We start from the raw sequence: 12133 nt of genomic DNA on the forward strand, positions 1-12133 counted from the left end.
GCTCCTTCAGCAGAAGACTCCTCCTACCCAGATGCACCACAGAGCGCCACAGGAAATCATTCCTACCTGTGGTCATCAATCTCTATAACGCCTCCCTCAAGTGATTCAGACCCCCCCCCCCCGTAATTGACATTTATGCACTATTTTTGCACGCCACGTATCACTTTACTTGGATTTATCACTTTACTTGGATTTATCACTTTACTTGGATTTATCACTTTACTTGGATTTATCACTTTACTTGGATTTTCACTTCATTTGGATTTAGTTTTTACATATGCATAAATATATGTACATATATATATATATATATATATATATATATATATATATATATATATATATATATATATATATATATATATATATATATATATATATATATATATATATATATATATATATACAGAAGAGCTATATGTGTATATATTTTATCTCTTTTTATTCTTATTTTTTTTCATCTTTATTATATTGTATAGTTGGATGTGTGTATATATTATATAAAACTGTAACTGGAGTGTGTAACAAAAGAAATTTCCCTCTGGGATTATTAAAGTATTTCTGATTCTGAAAAGTCAGCTGAGTACAAAACAGAGAGGAAAATAGCGACAAAAGGGACAAGAGGAGAGGGACAAAACCATGTCAATTCTATTAACATTTCTGTAGTTGTATAATAGGTATATTTTATGTGTTGTCTTCTCAATTCAGAGGGCCCCCTGCCTGCCTAGGGCCCTCAATTTCCTAAATCCGCCCCTGCACAAGAGAGCTAATAAACCAGAAGCTAGAAAATCAGAAGGAAAATTTTATAATAATTCTTGCCTTTTTGAGGTACAACTGTAAGGGGAGGCTGAGCGCACCTCCACAGTGGCGGACAGACATCTAATGTATTTTTGGATAGCTCTGTCGTCTGGCCTTCATGCAGCTGCTTTAACACACAAACAGCAGAACAAGGTTCCGAGAATGGAGAACTAATTAAATGATATTGCAAATCAGGAAATTGAGTTTTAATTTTAATTTTTTATTTTTTTGGACCTTTCAAGTTAAGTTAAAAACCTCAAACCCAGTTGAAGAAAGAACATATCTGCAAAGAGGAATGAGCTGCATTAAATCAAATATTATAGTAAAATAAATGATATTTAAAGAGTACAAATTTACATGTAAATATTCATTTTAATGTTTACCAGAGTTCAACCTTCCAGTCCCCTTCCTGCTATTTTACTGGTCTTCCCCTAGGGGGCGCACCCCCCACTTTAGCACAGCATACCTATAATATCTGCTTGTTTATATCCTCAAAGCACCAATCTTTACCTGCTCTGACGTCATTATACTAATTTTTACTCTGAAAAAGATTCACTCTGGAGCATTGCACAAAAGTTTTTGGATACACTTAGTTGCTGCAGGATATTGCAGTACAAGTCTTGAAGAGATAAAACCCTAAAATACGTTATGATGGAATTAGAAGATGTTCTGAGAGCAGTTCTGCAGAGATGCTTTTATTTGGGTATTAGAAGTGTTGGAAAGATCTGGTACCTACACCATGATAGAACTACCAATACTGAATCTCATCAATAAAAGAACAAACAAAAACATATGAAGCTGTGTTCATTATCATACAAAGTACAGTGAAGAAATACATTATTTTTGTTAAACTCCATGAACCAAGTTGTGGTTAAATGTTCTGTCATGCAAAGGAATGTGGGCAGCTGTATATCTCCTATGTGGAAAAGGAATAAGGAAAGTCTGGAGGTCTCTATGCTAAATGATATATATCGATAGAAAGTATCCTACCTCATCGTTCTACCTGCTTCCTTTCAACCAGCACTATTCAGACAGCGCTGATCATCGGGACCGCTGATTTGTATAATATTAATATGGAGGCATTAACTTTGGCCCCAGGGGACACCCTTTACAGTTAGCCAGGCTGTCACAGAGCAACACCACATGCAGACTGACATCTAATCACATTAAGATGAATATTTTACCTAACTTTAACTTCTTACTAAATTTTTACCTTAAAAAATAAAAGTCTTTCTCATAAATTCCTCTTAGAAACAGTGAAGATTGGAAATAAGTAGCTTTAACAATCAGTCTATAGCAGTGGTAACCAATAAAAAATCTTAAGGGGCTGGATAAAGAAAATCATCAACCAGTAATGGTTGATGATTGAATGGTCACTGGTTGAATCATTACTTTACATAGAATTAAATACTGAAACAAAATTAGGTTTTTATGCATCTATGTTATACATTGAATCAAAAAAAAATTGAAAAAAAAAAACAACAAAACAGAACATTTTTCCATTTTAAAATCTAAAGGGTTTTTTGAAGTAGAGAACAACAATCTTTCAGTTTGGTATATAGACAATTTCCTGAAACACTTTTTTAATAAAACACTTGTACTGACCGTTATTTATTTTTCTTTCTTTTTTCTGTCTTAATGAGAGCAGTGGGCTTTATGCTGCCCTGCAAGGCTTTAAACCTGGGTTTGAATGGAGACAAAGTCATTCTAAAGCACATATCAAGGAGCTCATTTTGAGCCTGGATCCATATTTATTTTTGATTCTGTTCATGGTGGAGAATCCTGCTTCACAGCAGCAGGTTGAGCCAAACATACTCTAAATGTGCAGGGTCATCTTTGAGCACACCATTTCACTTTTCTTTCACCAGTTCACCACAGTTGTTCCAGCAGTCCACACTTTCTCTGCTCTCTTTTTCTCATCATCTTCTCCTTCTTTCCCATCACCCGGCTTTCCACAGGTTCGCCTGCTGTTTCTAAAAAAGTAGCAGCAACCCTGACCGAGAGTTCATTGGCTAATTTGTATCACTGCAGCCTGGTCCAGGATGCTCCGGAGGGCTTTACATAGAAATAGGAGAAGCGGCACAAGTGAAGTTTCACACTGTCTTTGGACAACTTGCAGTTATTTATAAATGTTTTAAATCAGGTTGGGTCCGGATTAGCCAGCAGGTGGCTCCAGATCCGGACCCTGATCCACTAATCCGTGACCTCTGCTCTATAGTAAATAGCTTTGGATTCTCCACAGTTACACAGTGCAGCAGGGACTACAACTCTTGCCTCACATCTCATGGAGTTCAAATCCCATCCTGGCCTTTTCTGTGTGAACCATGCTTATTTTCCCTTTGCACTTTGCTTAAATCAAAAGAGTATTTGATGATGCAGTTAGTTATGAACAACATCAAAGCACACACCTTTAACTTGTGCCCTTTCGAGCAGCTTTGTGAGGAGAAATACAATGTTTATCCTTAGGGAGAACCACTGCAGAAAATTCTCTCAGACAAAAAGACAGCATTAGCTGCACATAAAACTGGCAAGGAATAAAAAAAAAAAAACCCTTCTTATGTGAAAGATTATATCTGAACTAAGCTTGTGGAGATGGTGCATGAACAAAGGTATAACTACCATGTTTAAGCCTTAGCCTGTTTTTTGGAAGAGACCGAACTGAAACCTTCGTTCTCCCAACTGTCGCCTGTTTTCTTTTGAAAGAGTTACTTCCAACCACAAAAAGACCCATGAACTGCCAAATAATGGATCCACCATCCAGCATGGTATGATAGAAGAAGATCAGCTGCTGGAGATCATGAACAGGGGCGCCGTATGGGCGGGCGAAAAGTTAGGATGATTCTAAAGGCCCTTGACTGATAGGGGGCCCAAAAGAAGAAGAAAAGATTTTCTATGCTATATTTTTTTAAATATAAAAAGAAAATCCAGCAGTAAAATAAATAATCTTCATCTGCTCCCTCATTTCTTAGCAGTACACAGTGAAACAAAGCACAAATATATTGACACCCTCCTCCTGTCCTGATGGCATCGCATCAGGTCTCCCCGTCTGTCTTTGGCAGTTCAGTCGCTCCGGGGCTTAAATGCCACGTGTGCGTCATTTGACGTAGTGACAACGAAAGAATCACATTAACAACAAAATGTGTAAATAAGCAGCAGTGTGCTAAAAACATCCATGGCTGAAAAATGCAGTGCCCCAAAGTCTGGGTTTCAAAAAGGAAGAGAAAGAGGAGAGAGGGAAAAGGCCAGAAATCTCACAGAGCTGAGAACTTACCTTTACCAACCAACCAGGCAGCAGGAAAAGGCAAGGCAGGGCAAGGGAAATTTATTTATAAAGCAAAATTCAGTACAAAGACAATGCAAAGTGATTAAAATGATTAAAATATGATTAAAATACAGGAAAATAAAACAGAATCAAAGCAAGTAGGAAAAAATAAAATAAAATAAAAAAATGCAGAAACAAAAAATAATATTAAAAACAGTTGGACTAAAGAAAATAAAAAAGTTGAACTAATAATGTTTTAGTTGAACTGTTTAACTAGAACAGTCGAAGGCAATCCTAAACAAATGTGTTTTCAGTCTTGATATAAAGGAACTCAGGCTTTCCGCACTTTAACAGTTTTCTGGAAGTTTGTTCCAGATAAGTGGAGCATAGGAACTAAATGCTGCTTCTCCATGTTTAGTTCTGGTTCTAGGTATGCAGAGCAGGCTGGAGCCAGAAGACCTGAGTGGTCTGGAGGGTTGATGCACTGATAGCAAGTCTGTGATGTATTTAGGTGCTAAGCCATTCAGAGATTTATAGACTAACAGAAGTATTTTAAAGTATATTCTCTGAGATACAGGGAGCCAGTGTAAGGACTTTAGAACTGGGGTGATATGCTCCACAGTTATCAGAGGTTTAACATCAGTTAAACACTAGTAGATGTTTAACATGATATTAAATAAAATAAAATCTGTGTCAATATTCAAACAGTTTAGTTAGATTTTTATATTTAGATTAAATTATAACAATTAAGACATGTATAAATCTTGATAATTCTCATCAGCTGCCTGAAGCAGCCACATAAAATACATGTTTTGTCATTACAGTCACAGATTAATGAAAAATAAGCTCTCAGTGGCAGCATAAAAATAATCCTTCCTTCAATAAAGTTATAGTGAAACCTAATAGGAATGTATGTTCTCAGTCCTAAACCTATTTTCTATTCATGTGTACATGGATACAGCTGTGTTTTTTGTTTTAAATAAGCTGTTATTATCTTGATAGGATGTAAATGTAAAGTTTAAAGTTGATGTATGTTTAACTTTTTAACGTCCTGATCATTTTCCTTTGTAGAAATATTACCAGAGAAATTTGACAATTTAAATGATACTCTCCATTGCAAATTTATAGCAGTTTTAAAGCCTGTGTAGATTTTTTTTTTTTGAAGGAGTTAAGGGCACAATATCAATGGCTTTCATGGGGCGCCAACTTCCTGGCGAACCCCCTGATCACGAATGACCTTAAATGTTTACTGGAGAAAACAAACCTGCTGGTGTTCTGTATTAAAGTCATAAAAGAATACCTTAAGAGGCAATTGTGGGGACTTTCCATTTATTTCCCATCCATTTTTTCATGGTTTATATATATATTCCAACATACTTTCAATTCAGTTTTCAATTCAATTTATTTATGTAGTGAAGCAGAGATACAGAAAGAAACAGATATACAAAAAGTAACTTTCAGGCGGCCGTGGCCCGGGAAACACAGCCTGGCGGACGAGCTGCAAGCCAGCTTAGTTTCTATGTACAGAAGGATTTTCATAACAAAAAAAAATTACAGAGCTGCCTGGACATGAGCAGCACATTTTAGATTGGATGATCTTTTTCAGAGAAACAAGCTCAAGACTCTTACTGATCAAATCTTATGGAGAGGGTTTTTTCTTCTCTTTCTGCACCTTTGTTTTGGGCTTAATGTTGAAGGGATGCTTCTTATTACTTTACTATTACGACCAGAGTGTGGAGCTAAGAGGCTGTTATATCGCCATGATGTTATGAGGAAGCTGCTAATAAAGTTACATACATAGTTTTACATATAAGCAAAATAAAATTAGATTATTTTTTGCTGTATTTATGGGCCACACCTCAAAGGCTGGTCCGTGAAAATATTGTCTGAAAATATATAAATCAGAGGCACAAAAAAAGGCTGGAGTTACAGATGACAGTATTGGGCGTGGTTTTTGTGTTTAGTTAGAGATTTAAGAGACAGACAAGAAGAGGAAAGGGAAAAGAAGCAGAAAAATTAATCAGCAACCTCTAAAGGTTCTGATGGGGCTAACTGGAATCCTTATGGTACCAGCACAAAACCATAACACAGACAACAACTATAAATGCTTTTATTTGATTATATATGGAAAGTTTCCATTCCAGATGATTAACATACATTTAGGATCTAATTCTAGATGGGACCATTAGTTAGGGTCTCTGGGGTTTTTCTATTTCTCTGGTGTGAGTGAGCTTCCTGTTACAGATAGGATCTTTGTGTTTGGGTCGACCACATTTCTCTGTCAGGATGACTAGCGTATATATAAGGAGGCGAAGGATTATCTTTCTTCGCTGGATGATTACTAGTGATGGTATTGCAGCCAAAGACCTAAACCAGGAATATCTTTCTTGTTGAAATTTGTCTTCTAGTAAAGCTTTTTAATGTGGATTCTGTTATTGTTCCAGACAACCAGTGAACCTCAGTTTGTTTCCGATCTTCATGGAAAAGGTCTTACCTGTGTACCTGTGTCCATAAGTGGGCCGGTGTAGATGGAAAAATGTCTGGAAATTGTTCCCAGGCCGAGCCTGTCACCTGCTATCCAGTACCACATCTCTTGCAAGTACCAACGCTCTCGGATCTCACTCACATCCTCCTGGACCTCTGAGGTACAGTCTGCAAACCCCTGAAGATCCATGATGCCTCACCTTCATCTCTCAAGTATGCAAAGCAATCAGTAATCAGTTGTCAACAACCAACTCTGTCCTGATCAGCCTGCTTTCTCCTTTCAGACCAACCAGAAAGTTCAACTGACTTTCTGCAGTCTTTCGCTTCAACATTATTTTTATATTTTTTTATAAATAAGTCTTTAAAATGTACTGGTTTTCTGTGTAATTTTGCATGTGGAGCAACAAACTACAATCCTGACACCATAAAAAAAAACCCAACAATTATCCCACAAATAGGATGTTTTCCATACTAACTTGTATCTTCAGAACCGTTTTTACCAATAGCTAGATTGTAATAATATATAGAGATGGATGGGTTGCAATGTGTCATCTCTGGTTCTGATGTTCAACACAGTCGTAGGCCACCCTCAACTCAGGCTCAGAATGGTTTTTCTGTGAGTTTTTAAAACTAGATGGCGGTGTGTCTTTATATAGAATTATTGGAACTCTGGTAGATATTGTTCCCTGTAAAGGACAGCTACTAAAAGGGAATGATCTCTTTAATGCATTTGATTAATTGGTGAAAATGCATATTAGCCTCTAGATGCTCTCTGCTGCCACATTCTATTGAGGTCAGTTCAGTGGTCAATCATTGTAACTGCAAGTACACTACAAAAAAGAGCTAGAAATAAGTAAAAATTATTTATACTAAGTGTATTTCCCCTTAATTTGAGGCGTTAATAAGGTGATCTGCCAATGGAATTAGTATTCTTTTAATCTTAAAATAAGATAATTAGATAATATGCACTTGAAATAGGACAAAGACTTTTTTTTCTTATTTTAAAGATTTTTGGTAAAATGTCCCTCTTACCTCCTCAATTCAAGAAAAAATGAACTTTAGATTTCATTTTTTTTTTGCAGTGTACATTTCCTCTGAATACAAGATAACAAACAAGCAGCCTCCCCTTTCAACCACCTACTAACATATCCTCTTAATTAATCTAAGCTGGTAGAGCCCAGATGGTCAACAGTATGATTTACAGTAACATCTAGGGAGGTATATTTTCAGTTAAAAATATGATCTATTTTTTGTCCAATATGTAGAAAGTCACGATTAACCATGTATATAATGAAGCTGACATCATCCATCACTTTTTATATTTTGTAACACAAGTGTCTGACAGTCTTCTGACAGTGTTTTATTGTTGCATGTGTAAACTTTTTAGTTTAAATTTACATTTTAGTATAGCATTTATAGTATAATATACTATACTACTAAAAATATTGTATACTCTCTTTGGAAATTAGCTATAGTTTGTGTAATTATAGCAATTGTTGGATCATATTTTTATTATTTTATATTGCTGTATGCGCACAGAAGACCGAACACATCTGCATGCAGTGCTGTGAGCTGCAGTTCCCTAAAGGCTTTGCAAACTTTCGTACAGGTAATAATGGTGATGAACACCTAAGTGTTTTCTGAGACTAAAATGACAGTTTGTGTTTTCTTGCTAAAAACAGGGCTTTGTTTTCCTGCCCTGCATTCCTATATCAGAATCAGAAGCAGATTTAATATCAAGTAGGTTTGCACTTTGAAGGAATTTGACTTGGTGTTGATGGTGCAGACAAATTCGATATATATACAGAATACTGAATCTGTAGCTATAACAATATAAGCTTACATTATACTATATACATTATATAGTATTGCTTCAAATAAAGTATTGATATTAATATCATATTTCCACATTCATCTCACCAAACAAAGCTCACAGGTTGAGTTTTAACCCCAGACCATACCTGAAGTTTCAGGTTACTTTTTGTAGCTTTGGCTGGGGCAGCATATCTTTCCTAACCACAGATTTAGCTGAACAGGGACGCAGCCATATCCTCCACATGTAGGCCAAGTACTCCAACCACTTGGACTTTGTGGCTTCAGACACAGTGCAGCTGAAACTAACCTCTGTGCAGCCTGTACTGAAGAAACTGGCACAAGGCTCTGATTGGCTTTCCAAAGTTTTAATTATTTTTATACTGAAGCAAAGCCGGGCTGCTCAGTGCCGCAGTGGGTAGCACTGCTTGCCTCGCAGCAAGAAGATTAGGGTTCAATTCCCGCCCCAGCTCTTTCTGCATGCACTGCAAAAAATATAAATCTCAATAAGTTATTTTTTCTTAAAATAAGTGTGTTTTTTCTTGATTTGAGGAGGTAAGTAAGACACTTTGCCAATGGAACAAGACAATTTCCTTTTAAAATAAGAAAAAACTATTTTATCGTCTTATTTCAAGTAAATATTATCTAACTATCTTATTTTAAGAGTGAAAATACTCATTCCATTGGCAAATCATCTTATTTACCTGCTCAAATTAAGGCTAAATATACTTAATTTAAGCCATTTTTTACTTATTTCTGGATTGTTTTTGCAGTGTGGAGTTTGCATGTTCTCCTTGAGCATGTGTGGGTCCTCTCTAGGTACTCTGGCTTCCTACCACAGTCCAAAAACATGACTATTAGGTTAATTGGTTTCTCTACATTTTCCTTAGGAGGTTGTTGCCCTGGAATGGACTGGCGACCTGTCCAGGGTGTACCCCGCCTCTCGCCTGTAGACAGCTGGAGGCACCAGCACCCCTCACGTGACAGAAGATGGATGAAAGGAAAGCCTAATCTTTCTGTTTTACCCCTTTGGAAGTTCTGGCTTATTTTCTGTTGGAACATTTTTGAATAATTATTTGTCCTCTCTGATTGAAATGTTATTTAAGATGTGTTTGAATGCTAAGTTTTTCTGATTGGCTGCTGTTTGCAAAAATTAATTAAAAGCTTAACATGACATTTTTAACCAATCTGATTGGCTGGTTTCTGTCCTACATAATTTAAGTTGATTGTATTTGTCTTAAACATCTATAAAAATGGTTTCTATTCATATGCCATTCAGCTCCAAAGGAAATTAATGCATTTGTTCGGTATTCAGTAATGGGATTTTTGCTGACAGGTTTCAATAAATACAAAAGCAGGCATTATAATCACAAGAGTAATAGAGCTGCACCCATCAGTTATTTTGTAATTGTATTATCTATCAATTAGTTTTTAAATTGTAAATCTAAAAAGAGAGTCTCAGTAAATTAATAATTCAACCTGGCGAGACATACAGAGAAAAGCTGCAATTAGGAAAGTATTACATTTATTTATACATACAGGTAACACAGTCATATTCTTAAAAATATTTCTATTTTAAGAAAACCAGCTGATTGCAAGGACTCATTGACTCTCTGCAATTCCTCGCACTGAGCATGCATGTAGCGACAGTGGAAAGGAAAAGGCCTTAGAATGGAAAAAACCTACCAGATAACCAGAGTCAGTGTGAGAGGCCATCTGCTGAGGAGGAGACAGAAGCAGATAAAGACATAAATGAAATAAGTTATATGGCGCTCTGGCCCCTGCAGAAGACTTCGATGCTGTGAATCAAGATCCGGTTTGATGAGTTACCAAGAAAGGGATTAGGCCAGAGGCTAAATGAAGGGAATCTTGAAAGATGATTGCTTCAGAGAAGGTGCAAGGTGCGCACCCCCCCCCCCCCCCCCCCCCCAGATAAGTATTCAAGAATGAATTTTTCATTTCTAAGTAAACACATTTTTATTTAGAAAAAAAAAAAAAAAACTTTATTGTGCATTTTAACTGACTTTGAAATTGCAAATAAGGTATAGGAATATAAGTGCATATACACGTGTATACACGCGTTTAGAAGGATTTTACCCTTAAATGGAAAATGTTTATACTTTTTGTAGTTTTGTCTTAATTACTGCTGCAAATAGGTAATTCTCTCAGCAAAATCTTATTTTAGACTCTATGTACCATTAGTCTAATTTGCGATTCAAATTGATCACCAAATGAGTTAATCATTTCCAAAATCGATTAAACACAATTCATCTGATTGATCGTCTTGGCAGTAATGACAATGTCTTTATATTTAAAAACAACTTTAACAATGATTATTAAGTAGCCTACATATGATGGGGGCCTGTGAGGGACCTGGATGAACTACTGCTTTGATTTCCTCCAGTTTCATGGCCAATCAAACAATACTTTTTATTTTCCTATGACTATGTTCAAATTATGGTCTATATTGTGACATAATATATAGGAAAATTCAACAGTTTAAGTTCAAAATTGTTATAATCTTGCCTTGCTTATGATAATGATATAATCTAATGTGTCCGTCTTCATGTGTAGCGCTTTAGAATTTATGCAAAATATTTTGGTTTACTAAGAACTGACATGCCTCTGGAGAGTTTTTAATTTTTTATTTAAAAGTGTTTTAATAAAATTCAGAAGAAATACCTTACATTCTCCCAAAGTGGGTAAAATTAGTGGTGTGAGTGGGAAAGAAAATAGGCAATGAGAGCATCACCTACACATGTAATTAAATAATCACAGCAGCAGAAAAATCGAATAAAATGTACAGCAACGGAAAAATAAAAAGAAATTTTAGAAGAAAAAAAAAAATGCAGCAATTAAACAAAGTTAAAGAAATATTCAAGGTAAAAACAAGATTAGAAGCCATTTGCACTGACAATAATATTAAAGGCATGGATCTAAAAATATAAAAAAAAAATCCCTGAGCAGATTAAAACTGAAAATCATGGAAAGATTCCAGCAGAGTTTGCAGACAAAAATCATGCTCAATACTGCCATTTTATTTCCTTTTTTTTCACCATCGACTTCTGTAGAAACGAAATTTACTCTGAATCATCTTGAATAATCTACACTTGAATCATCTGCAGACAAAAAGTTTAAATCTTTTGAAACTTTACATACATAATTTATGCAGAGTTTATTTTCTAAGATACTAAGAACATGTCTAAGTACACGTACATTTATTTTTTCATCTCAAGAACCAAGCAAACAGTTATTTCCTGCAAGCTAATCTCACTTTCAAGCATTTTTAAAAATTCTTTCCTTCCATGGAGGTCAGCTGTAAAAAGAAATTCATTATATATGGTTTAATCTTGGTAATTTAACCTCCGACAAAGTTAGAGGTAGTTAAACAATGTTGAAATAAACACAGGTAGAGAGGTTAGGATCATTCCCTGTTTTCTTAAGTTGAAGGCACACCGCGGACGTTTTGACCTAAATAGTTGATGCATATGAGTTATTTTAAATGATTTCTCAGGCCAATATACAGTGCTAGACGATATCAATGCTAAATGTGGCTCCCCCCTCTTGAAATACCGCCTATGTATGCTAGGAGAAGACGCAGCGTTGCTGGCCAGGTCATGTGACCTGGATGAACATATTGCTTTACAGCCATGGGCTGTTATTAGAGTCACAGAGCTAAGGCTTTTGCTCTACTATTTTTCTGCCTGCTTGACTACTGGTCACGGCTGAGGCAAGGAAAAAGTTTAAACCTTCTGAGGAGGCTAAAAAAAGAAAATG

This window comes from Cyprinodon tularosa, unplaced genomic scaffold, assembly GCF_016077235.1.
Source record: "Cyprinodon tularosa strain WSP-4 unplaced genomic scaffold, ASM1607723v1 ctg203, whole genome shotgun sequence".
Lineage (NCBI taxonomy): Eukaryota > Metazoa > Chordata > Actinopteri > Cyprinodontiformes > Cyprinodontidae > Cyprinodon > Cyprinodon tularosa.